At 39.3% G+C, this 12,642-nt stretch overlaps 1 long non-coding RNA gene across 2 annotated transcripts; it reads left to right on the forward strand.

Annotated features, from left to right (window-relative positions):
* Window positions 1-8,991: 8,991 nt before the first annotated feature.
* LOC141276328 (uncharacterized) lies at window positions 8,992-10,646 on the forward strand. Of its 2 annotated transcripts, XR_012325691.1 has the most exons (4): window positions 8,992-9,051; window positions 9,580-9,663; window positions 10,333-10,413; window positions 10,548-10,646. It is a non-coding gene; the product is annotated as an uncharacterized lncRNA (long non-coding RNA). The 2 variants fall into 2 exon arrangements; XR_012325684.1 differs by lacking the exon at window positions 8,992-9,051 and having other exon boundaries at window positions 9,456-9,663.
* The last annotated feature ends 1,996 nt before the right edge of the window (window positions 10,647-12,642 follow it).

Here is a 12,642-nt window from a genome sequence, read left to right on the forward strand (position 1 = left end):
ACCCAAAACAATTAAGAAAATGGTTATAGGAACATACATATCGATAATTACCTTAAACGTGAATGGATTAAATGCTCCAACCAAAAGACACAGGCTTGCTGAATGGATACAAAAACAAGACCCATATATATTCGGTCTACAAGAGACCCACTTCAGACCTAGGGACACATACATACTGAAAGTGAGGTGATGGAAAAAGATATTCCATGCAAATGGAAATCAAAAGAAAGCTGGAGTAGCAATACTCATATCAGATAAAATAGACTTTAAAATAAAGAATATTACAAGAGACAAGGAAGGACACTACATAATCATCAAGGGATCAATCAAAGAAGAAGATATAACAATTATAAATCTATATGCACCCAACATAAGAGCACCTCAATACATAAGGCAACTGCTAACAGCTAAAAAGGAGGAAATCGACAGTAACACAATAATAGTGGGGGATTTAACACCTCACTTACACCAATGGACAGATCATCCAAAATGAAAATAAATAAGGAAACACAAATTTTAAATGACACAATACACCAGATAGGTTTAATTGATATTTATAGGACATTCCATCCAAAAACAGCAGATTACACTTTCTTCTCAAGTGCGCATGGAACATTCTCCAGGATAGATCACATCTTGGGTCACAAATCAAGCCTCAGTAAATTTAAGAATATTGAAATCATATCAAGCTTCTTTTCTGACCACAACGCTATGAAATTAGAAATGAATTACAGGGAAATAAACATAAAAAACACAAACAAATGGAGGCTAAACAATACGTTACAAAACAACCAAGAGATCACTGAAAAAATCAAACAGGAAATCAAAAAATACCTAGAGACAAATGACAATGAAAACACGATGATCCAAAACCTATGTGATGCAGCAAAAGCAGTTCTAAGAGGGAAGTTTATAGCTCTACAAGCCTACCTCAAGAAACAAGAAAAAACTCAAGTAAACAATCTAACCTTACACCTAAAGGAACTAGAGAAAGAAGAACAAACAAAACCCAAAGTTAGCAGAAGGAAAGAAATCAAGATCAGAGCAGAAATAAATGAAATAGAAACAAAGAAAACAATCACAAAGATCAATAAAACTAAAAGCTGGTTCTTTGAGAAGATAAACACAATTGATAAACCATTAGCCAGACTCATCAAGAAAAAGAGGGAGAGGACTCAAATCAATAAAATTAGAAATGAAAAAGGAGAAGTTACAACAGACACCGCAGAAATACAAAGCATCCTAAGAGACTACTACAAGCAACTCTATGCCAACAAAATGGACAACCTGGAAGAAATGGACAAATTCTTAGAAAGGTATAACCTTCCAAGACTGAACCAGGAAGAAATAGAAAATATGAACAGATCAATCACAAGTAATGAAATTGAAACTGTGATTAAAAATCTTCCAACAAACAAAAGTCCAGGACCAGATGGCTTCACAGGTGAATTCTATCAAACATTTAGAGAAGAGCTGACACCCACCCTTCTCAAACTCTACCAAAAAATTGCAGAGGAAGGAACACTCCCAAACTCATTCTATGAGGCTACCATCACCCTGATACCCAAACCAGACAAAGATACTACAAAAAAAGAAAATTACAGACCAATATCACTCATGAATAGAGATGCAAAAATCCTCAACAAAATACTAGCAAACAGAATCCAACAACACATTGAAAGGATCATACACCATGATCAGGTGGGATTTATCCCAGGGATGGAAGGATTCTTCAATATACCCAAATCAATCAATGTGATACACCATATTAACAAATTGAAGAATAAAAAACATATGATCATCTCAATAGATGCAGAAAAAGCTTTTGACAAAATTCAACACCCATTTATGATAAAAACTCTCCAGAAAGTGGGCATAGAGGGAACCTACCTCAACATAATAAAGGCCATATACGACAAACCCACAGCAAACATCATTCTCAATGGTGAAAAACTGAAAGAATTTCCTCTAAGATCAGGAACAAGACAAGGATGTCCACTCTCACCACTATTATTCAACATAGTTTTGGAAGTCCTAGCCATGGCAATCTGAGAAGAAAAAGGTATACAAATTACAAAAGAAGAAGTAAAACTGTCACTGTTTGCAGATGACATGATACTATATAGAGAGAATCCTAAAGATGCCACCAGAAAACTACTAGCGCTAATCAATGAATTTGGTAAAGTTGCAGGATACAAAATTAATGCACAGAAATCTCTTGCATTCCTATACACTAATGATGAAAAATCTGAAAGAGAACTTATGGAAACACTCCCATTTACCATTGCAACAAAAATAATAAAATACCTAAGAATAAACCTGTCTAGGGAGACAAAAGACCTGTATGCAGAAAACTACAAGACACTGATGAAAGAAATTAAAGATGATACCAACAGATGAAGAGATATACCATGTTCTTGGATTGGAAAAATCAATATTGTGAAAATGACTATACTACCCAAAGCAATCTACAGATTCAATGCAATCCCTATCAAATTACCAATGGCATTTTTTATGGGACCAGAACAAATCATCTTAAAATTTGTATGGAGACACAAAAGACCCTGAGTAGCCAAAGCAGTCTTGAGGGAAAAAAATGGAGCTGGAGGAATCAGACTCCCTGACTTCAGACTATACTACAAAGCTACAGTAATCAAGACATATGGTACTGGCACAAAAACAGAAACATAGATCAATGGAACAAGAAAGCCCAGAGATAAACCCACACACCTATGGTCAACTAATCTATGACAAAGGAGACAAAGATATACAATGGAGAAAAGACAGTCTGTTCAATAAGTGGTGCTGGGAAAACTGGACAGCTACATGTATAAGAATGAAATTAGAACTCTCCCTAACACCATACACAAAAATAAACTCAAAATGGATTAAAGACCTAAATGTAAGGCCAGACACTATAAAACTCTTAGAGGAAAACATAGGAAGAACACTCTTTGACATAAATCACAGCAAGATCTTTTTTGATCCACCTCCTAGAGTAATGGAAATAAAAACAAAAATAAACAAATGCGACCTAATGAAACTTCAGAGCTTTTGCACAGCAAAGGAAACCATAAACAAGACGAAAAGACAACCCTCAGAATGGGAGAAAATATTTGCAAACGAATCAATGGACAAAGGATTAATTTCCAAAACATATAAACAGCTCATACAGCTCAATATTAAAGAAATAAACAACCCAATCCAAAAATGGGCAGAAGACCTAAATAGTCATTTCTCCAAAGATGACATATAGATGGCCAAGAAGCACATGAAAAGCTGCTCAACATCACTAATTATTAGAGAAATGCAAATCAAAAGTACAATGAGGTATCACCTCACACCAGTTAGAATGGGCATCATCAGAAATCTACAAACCACAAATGCTGGAGAGGGTGTGGAGAAAAGGGAACTCTCTTGCACTGTTGCTGGGAATGTAAATTGATACAGCCACTATGGAGAACAGTACAGAGGTTCCTTAAAAAACTAAAAATAGAATTACCATATGATCCAGCAATCCCACTACTGGGCATATACCCAGAGAAAACCATAATTCAAAAAGACACATGCACCCCAATGTTCATTGCAGCACCGTTTACAATAGCCAGGTCATGGAAGCAACCTAAATGCCCTTCGACAGACGAATGGATAAAGAAGATGTGATATATATATACAATGGAATATTACTCAGACCTAAAAGGAACAAAATTGAGTCATTTGTTGAGACGTGGATGGATCTAGAGACTGTCATACAGAGTGAAGTAAGTCAGAAAGAGAAAAACAAATATCGTGTATTAATGCATGTATGTGGAACCTAGAAAAATGGTACAGATCAACCGGTTTGCAGGGCAGAAGTTGAGACACAGATGTAGGGAACAAACGTATGGACACCAAGGGGGGATAACTGCAGTGGGGTGGGGATGGTGGTGTGCTGAATTGGGTGATTGGGGTTGACATGTACACACTGATGTGTATAAAATTGATGACTAATAAGAACCTGCAGTATAAAAAAACAAACAAAAAAACATACTAAACTTTCCTTGGGTTATTTGTATGGAAATATGTTAATATAAATGTTTCAGACATTACATGAAATTTCTAAAAATCTTATATGTTCTGGTATAATGTTATAAGTCATAATTCTAGTTATTACTTTAAAATGTATATCTAAGAAATAACTAAATTTCCTTGTCAATTGCATTATTATGAACTTTCATCAAATCTTTAACGTGGTCATTTTAAAGTCTTTTGTCATTTACAGACAGTTCTGGGTGTACTCTGATGCTTTTGCAAAAATGTTCCTATAAAAGGGTTTCATCTTCAAGGAATTCATGGAAAAGACTCTGACAAGTACAGATTTCTGGTAACTGACTATACTGCTGAACTGAATGAATAAGCATTTTCAGAACTCTAATGGAAAACTGATGAATTCATAAAAGTGCTAACAAAAGATCAAGATAAAAAAAATTAATTACATGGGTCTGAGCAAACTGATGAGGATGATTATAATTTTTGTGACTTTCTTTTTGAATAAAAGAAAAATCCTACAAGGGCTGAGAGGCAAAAAAATATTCAAATCAATTTTCACTGCAAAGTAAAGGACCTGTTACAGTGGAGGATTACTGGAGTGAATGTCAATATTATGACATAGTATGAGTGTGTTTCGTGTTTGGTAATTGCAATCATTGTTGCTTTTGTTGTGGTCATCCATTTACAATGCTTGGTGTCAGTTTATTTATCTCTTGTAAAAATAAAATACAGTGTGTGTGTGAAAACAAATACCAACACACTTAAAAAAAAACTGAATTCAATTTCTTTTTAAAAAAGTTAATTATTGGACTTCCCTGGGGGCTCAGTGGTTAAGAATCCACCTGCCAATGCAGGGGACACGGGGTCGAGCCCCAGCCCGGGAAGATCTCACACGCTGCAGAGCAACTAAGCCCATGCACCATAACTACTGAGCCTGCGTGCCACAACTACTGAAGCCCGCACACCTAGAGCCCGTGCTCCACAACAAGAGAAGCCACCACAGTGAGAAGCCCGCGCACCTCAACAAAGAGTAGCTCCCACTCAGCGCAACTAGGGAAAGCCCGCGTGCAGCATTGAAGATGCAATGCAGCCAAAAATAAATTAATTAATTTTTTTAAAGTTAATTATTTCCCCAGCTTTATTGAGATATAATTGACATATAACTGAATTTAATTTCTATATTATTTATCCAGTAAACATGAATTGTACATCTAGTATCTAGTGCTAGGCCTTGGAAGGACAGCAATGAATATGACAAAGTCCCTGCTCTTGTGAAGTTTCCATTCCAGAGAGGGGAGAAACAGGCGATAATACGAGTAAACAAACGTATAACATAATTTCAAGTGATGCTAAGTGCTCTGATAAAAAATAAAGTGGGGGAAATAATAAAATAAATAAAATAAAGTGGGAGAAAGGGACAGAGAATGATGGGAAAGGCTCTATTTTAGATAGAATGGTCAAGAAGGCTTCCCTGAGGAGGTGGCACATGAGCAGACACCTAAATGAAGTGAAGGTGTCAAGCATGTGAAGATCTGGGGGAAAGAATTCCAGAGGAAAGGGACAGTAAGTGCAAAGGGCCTGAGGCTAGGAGCGCTGGGCATGTCCGAGTAACAAGACCAGTGAAAGGGAGAATGGTAGGAGATAGGTTAGAGAGGCAGCCAGCAGCCATATCCTCCAGGGTTTATGGGCCATGATAAGGAGTTTGGATGTTGTTCGAGGGTTATGCTAAGTCATTGGACGGTTTTGAACTGCAGAGTGTGCGATCTGATTTACGTTTTAAAAGATCACTCTGGCTGATCTGAGATGAGAATGGCAGCAGGGAGACCAGTTAGATGACCAGAGGTGATGATGCCTGGGACTCAGGAGAAAAAGGTAGAGATGGTGAAAGGTGGCCAGATTTGGGATAAGTTTTTTTTCTTTCATTGTGGTAAAATATGTATAATTTGCCAGTTTAACCAGTTTTAGATCTATAATTCAGTGGCATTAAATATATTCACAGTGTTATGCAACTATCACTATTTATATCCACCCATCTATATATTTATATCCAGAACATTTTCATCATCCCAAACAGAAACTCTGTACCTGTTAAGCAATAACTCCCCAATTCCCCCTCCCTCCAGCCCCAGTAACCTTTATTCTAACCCCTGTCTGCATGAATTTGCCTATTCAAGATATCTCAAATAAGTGAAATCATACAAATTTGTCCCTTTGTGTCTGGCTTATTTTCAAGGTTCATCCATATTGAAGAATGTATCAGAACCTCATTCCTTTCAATGGCTGAATAATATTCCATTGTATGTCTATATCACATTTTGTTTATCCTTTCATCTATTGTTGGACATTTGGGTTTTGTCCGCCTTTTGGCTACTGTGAATAATGCTGCTATGAATATCGATGTTCAAGTACCTGTTCGAGTCCTCGCTTTCAATTATTTGCGATACATACCTAGGAGTGGAATTGCTGGATCATATGGCAATTCTATGTTTAACTTTTTGAGGAACCTCCAAATTGTTTTCCACAATAGCTACACCACTGTACATTCCCACTAGCAATGAATAAGGGTTCCAGCTTCTCCACATCCTTGCCAACACTTATTTCCTATTATTTTTCTTAATAGTCATTCTAATGGGTCTGAAGAGCTCTTCTCATTGTGGTTTTGATTTGTATTTCCCTAATGATTAATGATGGGTATCTTTGCATGTGCTTATTGGTCATTTGTACATCTTCTTTGGAGAAATGTCTGTTCAAATCCTTTGCCCAATTTTAAATTGGATTGTTTTTTGTTGTTAACGTGTAGTAGTTCTTTTTTTTTTTTTAATTTATTTATTTACTTATTTTTTGGCTGCGTTGGGTCTTCGTTTCTGCGCGAGGGCTTTCTCAACTTGCGGCAAGCGGGGGCCACTCTTCATTGCGGTACGCGGGCCTCTCACTATCGCAGCCTCCCTTGTTGTGGAGCACAGGTTCCAGATGCGCAGGCTCAGTAGTTGTGGCTCACGGGCCCAGCTGCTCCATGGCATGTGGGATCTTCCCAGACCAGGGCTCGAACCCGTGTCCCCTGCATTGGCAGGCAGATTCTCAACCACTGCGCCACCAGGGAAGCCCCAGATATATAATTTACAAATATTTTCTCCCATTCTGTGGGGTTTTTTTCCTCACTCTCTGGATAGTGTCTTTTTAAAACATTTTTAAAAATCAAAGTATTGTTAATTTACAATATTGTGTTAGTTTCAAGTGTACAGCAAAGTGATCCAGTTATATATATATATATAATATATATGTATATATGTATATTCTTTTTCAGATTCTTTTCCATTATAAGTTATTACAAGATATTGAGCATAGTCCCCTGTGCTATACAGTAAGTCATTGTTTATTTTATATATAGTAGTGTGTATATGTTAATCCAAAACTCCTGATTTATCCCTCCCCCCATTTCCCTTTGGTAACCATAAGTTTGTTTGCTATGTCTGTGAGTCTACTTCTGTTTTGTAAACAAGTCCATTTGTATCATTTTTTTAGATTCTACATATAAGTGATATCATATGATATTTGCCTTTGTCTGACTTACTTCACTTAATATGGTAATCTCTAGGTCCACCTATGTTGCTGCAAATGGCATTATTTCATTCTCTTTTATGGCTGAGTAATAAGATAATGTCTTTTGATGCATAAAAGTTTTTAATTTTGGTGCGATCCAATTTGTCTATTTTTTCCTTTTGTTGCCCGTGCTTTTGTTGTGACACTTAAGAAACTATTACCAAATCCAAGATCATGAAGATGGGATAAGTTTCGAGACTAGAACTTAAATGGCCAGCCAAGGAATTGGACATTGGTGTGAACAATAGAGAGGAATGATGGATGTGTGTCCTATGTTTTTGGCTTGAGCAACTGGGTAAAAAGTGATGGCATTTACTGAGATGGGAAGAGTCATAGAGGTGCTAATTTGGAAGGGAAAATCAAAGCTTCCATTTTGGCCATAATTTTGAGATGATTATAAGATGAATAGGCAGTTAGAGATACAGACCTGGGGTGTAGAGTATCAGCGAGGGCTGCAAGTGTAACCTGGAAGTCATGAACATGTAGATGGTTTCAAAAGCCGTGAGATCATCTGGGAAGAGTGAAGAAAGAATTCCAAAGACAGGCCTGGAGCTCCAAACAATAGATTGGGAACTGAGGATGGGATGAAGGAAGGAGAGAGTGGTAATAAGCAAATGAGACTGAGAAGGTACAACCAGTTAGGAAGAAAGAAAACCAGGAGAGTTGTTTTGTTTTGGTTTTTTTTGGTGTGGTACGCGGGCCTCTTACTGTTGTGGCCTCTCCCGTTGCGGAGCACAGGCTCCGGACGCGCAGGCTCAGCGGCCATGGCTCACAGGCCCAGCCGCTCCGCGGCATGTGGGATCTTCTCGGACCAGGGCATGAACCCGTGTCCCCTACATCAGCAGGCGGACTCTCAACCACTGCGCCACCAGGAAAGCCCCATAAACCAGGAGAGTTTTGAGTCTCAGAAGCCAAGTGAAGAAATGGCTTCAAGAAAGAAGTGATCACCTGTGGTAAAGGGTGTTTGGTGAGCCTGACATGACCAGTTTCACTGGGTTGGCAGGAAGAAAAGCCTGCTTGGGATGGGTTAAAGACAGAATGGGGGGAGAAGAGGAGAAAGAGAGAGAATGAGAGGTGAGGCAGTGGAGTCAGGGAGTATAGAGAAGCATTTAGAAAAAGTGGAAAACAAAAACAGGATAATAATTGAAGGGGGGCCTGGGGGTCAAGGGAAGTTTGACCTCTTTCTCTCAAATAGGGGTTATGACAGTAAAGGGGAAATTAGTGATACAGGAGAAGGAGGAGAAACTTGCAGGAGCAAAGTCTTTGAGTAGGTGAGTGGGGATGGGATCCAGTGTATAAGTTGAAAGTTGCCTATAGGCATAGCAGGAGGAATAATTTAGAGTTTTCCCCACACACTTCCCAGGGCCTGCATCTAAGTTCTAGGAGTCTTCTGAACCACAAACACAGGTGGAATGGAGCAGGGTAAGGAATATCTAGTCTTGATCATCTGTCCTTACTGACATCTTCCTTCCTACCTGGTGTGAAGTCATCTGCCCATGTGGCTTGCTACTGTGTCCTCCTCTTCATGCCTGCCAGCAATATGTGCCACACCTACTCTGCTCAAGGCCACTGGAGAAAATGTTCCACTGCTCCCGGTGCCACCCTCAAACATGAGGAGTCACGTTCTCCAACCATTCCTTTTCCACTGCTCCTGGACTGGGTTGGGTGTGAGGACCTAAGGCTAGGCTGCTGTTACAAAGAGAATGAACAATCACTCAGTGGCTTGAACGAAATAGAAGCTTCTTTTTCTCTTGTATAATTGCAATGGACTGAATATGTCCTCCCAAAATTCATATGTTTAAACCTAATCCTGAGTGTGATAGTATTTGGAGGTGGAGCCTTTGAGAGGTGATTAGGTCAAGAGGGCTAAGCCCTCACAAGTGGGATTAGTGCCCTTACGAAAGAGGCCCTAGAGAGCTCCCTTTCTCCCTCCACCATGTGAGGACACAGAAGACAGGAACCAGGAAACAGGTGTCTTCATCAGACACTGAATCTGCCAGCACCGTGCTCTTGGACTTCACAGCCTAGAGAACAGTAAGAAATAAATTTCTGTTGTTGATTAGCCACCCAGTCTATGGTCTTCTGCTATAGCAGCCTGAACTGACAATCACGGTCTAAGGACTAACATTCAAGTCGTCTGGTGGCTGTGCTCTCTGTTGTCATCCAGGCACCCAGATTCCTTCCACAGGCTAGTTCATGTAGAGCTGAACTGGCAGAAAAAGTCCTGGAGTCCTCCCCCTTTCTTTTAACAACAGTTCCATTTTTCCAGTTGTTTGGGCCAAAAATCTTGGTGTCATCCTTTACTCCTCTCTTTCTCTCATATCTCACATCTGGACAGTCAGTAAAGGCTACGTATCCCTCACTAGTTGAACTCCTGTTATCCAAACTCAGAAACCAAAAAGACACAGATAACTATTTTGAAAAGTCCTTCAGTATCTGAGCCCTTACTACTACAACCAGCCTTCCACCTAGGCCCTGTGTTTTAGGGGTTAGGGGACCCTGCATATCACAAACACACATCAAATAAAGAACACACAAGTGCCTCTGACTCCCAGGATCCGAAGCCCAGCACTGGCACAGCACAGCTCGTAATCATAAACATCCGCTCTAGGACTAGCACCATTCAGGCCCTGGGGAATGCTTCTAAAATCTCTTGCCCTATGTCCTCAAAACAAAAGTTGACTGTGTCGATTGCTGTAAAAGTTTACAGGTTGCGTTGCTGCCAACATCAGGGACAGACACGGCTACAGTGTCTGGGGAAGATTGAGAGATGGAAGAGCTTAGGTAAGAGAAACAACAAACTGGTTGACCTGCCAAATCCTTCCTCTCCGATAGCATGAATGTAGTTATAAATCCTTGCATGACAAAGCATCATTTGCCGGTAGTGCCCAATATCCATTTTCTTGCTTCTCTTCCAGTTTCAATTCCAAATGAGACGTACCCATAAATTACCTCACCATTCACAACAGCTGCACATGGCAGCAAAGGGATGTTTTCCAATTAAACAATTATTACTCACCCGGGTATGTATAGCTCTAGATTATATGTGAAGCAAATTCTTTCTATTAGCATTTAGATAGATATTGAATACTAAAATGGTAGAAAGTTTTATTTTAAAAAAATAAGATTTGATAAACTTTACCAAAACAAAATATATCAGCTTCAAATTTTGATTTAAAATGTTATATTAGGGGCTTCCCTAGTGGCGCAGTGGTTGAGAGTCTGCCTGCCGATGTAGGGGACAGGGGTTCATGCCCTGGTCCGAGAGGATCCCACGTGCTGCGGAGCGGCTGGGCCTGTGAGCCATGGCCGCTGAGCCTGCGCTCCACAGAGGGAGAGGCCACAACAGTGAGAGGCCCACGTACCGCAAAAAAAAAATGTTATATTAATATGTATAGCTTGCTTTTTTATTTGTAATATATGATTTAAATCTTTTGAAGTAATTTTTTAAATTTTAAAATATATAATAAAAGATTAATTTTTAGCTAATCTTTTGATGAAAATATATTCAAATTTTGTGTATTCTGAAAACAATTACATTTTAATTTTTTTTTTTTTTTCTTTCGTAGTACGCGGACCTCTCACCGCTGTGGCCTCTCCCGTTGCGGAGCACAGGCTCCGGACGCGCAGGCTCAGCGGCCATGGCTCACGGGTGCAGCCGCTCTGCGGCACGTGGGATCCTCCCGGACCGGGGGCACGAACCCGTGTCCCCTGCATCGTCAGGCGGACTCCCAACCACTGCACCACCAGGGAAGCCCTACATTTTAATTTTAATTCTTTAAATCAGAGGTTGGTAAACTTTTCTGTAAAGGGAGGGATACTAAATATTTTAGGCTTTGTTGGTCATTGCATTCTCTGTTGTAACTACTCTGCCATTGTAGCATGAAAGCAGCCATAGACAATACATAAATGAATTAATGTGGCTGTGTTCTAATAAAACTTTATTTACAAAAACGGGCAAAAGGCCTGATTTGGTCCACAGGTTATAGTTTTCCAGTGCTGTCAAGAGAACACAAATTATGTGAAATTTTTAATTATGAAAAAATATTAGTAATTTTGCTGAAACAAAATCAAGAAAAATACATTGTAGGTGTGTCAGTACCCTTCAGCCAAAGACCAGCAGAAACACACCTGTAGTTAAATGAATTGGATTTATAACTCCCAGCAGTGAGGGAGAATACACATCACTGGGAATCATAGGATGTCTCAGAGGGTGTTAGGAAGAACCTATTACAGGATCTGGGCTAAGGTTGAGTGACTTGGGGGAAGGTCTAAGAAAGTGAGGGATTGCTCTAGATTGGATGTCAGAAAGCAAGGGCAGGGACTTCCCTGGTGGTCCAGTGGCTAGGATGCTGCACTCCCAATGCAGGGGGCCCAGGTTCCATCCCTGGTCAGGGAACTAGATCCTGCATGCCACAACTAGGAGTTCACAGGCCACAACTAAAGAATCCACTTGCCACAACTAAGATCCCACATGCTGCAACTAAGAACTGGCGCAGCCAAATAAATAAATAAATATTTTAAAAAAGAAAAAAAGATAGAAAGCAAGGACAATGCTATGATTGGGGATGCAAGTTTGATCTATAGAAGGAAGAGACTAGCCCAAGGGTAAAACTAATTGGTAAGAAGTAGCAGTCACTCATTTTAGCTAAGGTGGGGTTGTTTCATATTTTGACTTGTTGTCTATGCTTAGACAAAATATAAAGTGGCCTTGTTTTGTCTCATTTTATCATGGTGTCAGAGCAATCTTGTCTAAGACTGGTATTCTGTGTGGTCATTTATGTTCAATAACATGACCTAGCTCGGAGTGCCAGGCCAGCCTCCTTTTTTTTTTCTTTCTTAAATGGAATAAATACATAATTTATTAATTGTGTACATATTTTCTTACTCCTCATCCAAGTATTTCCAGTCCACCAATAGAACACCCAGGTATGTACTAATATTCAGTCATTTTAACAGACTTTCAGTCATATAAAAACCATAGGTTTCTATACATATTTTTCATTTTGTTGT

Source organism: Tursiops truncatus, chromosome 1 (genome assembly GCF_011762595.2).
Source record: "Tursiops truncatus isolate mTurTru1 chromosome 1, mTurTru1.mat.Y, whole genome shotgun sequence".
Lineage (NCBI taxonomy): Eukaryota > Metazoa > Chordata > Mammalia > Artiodactyla > Delphinidae > Tursiops > Tursiops truncatus.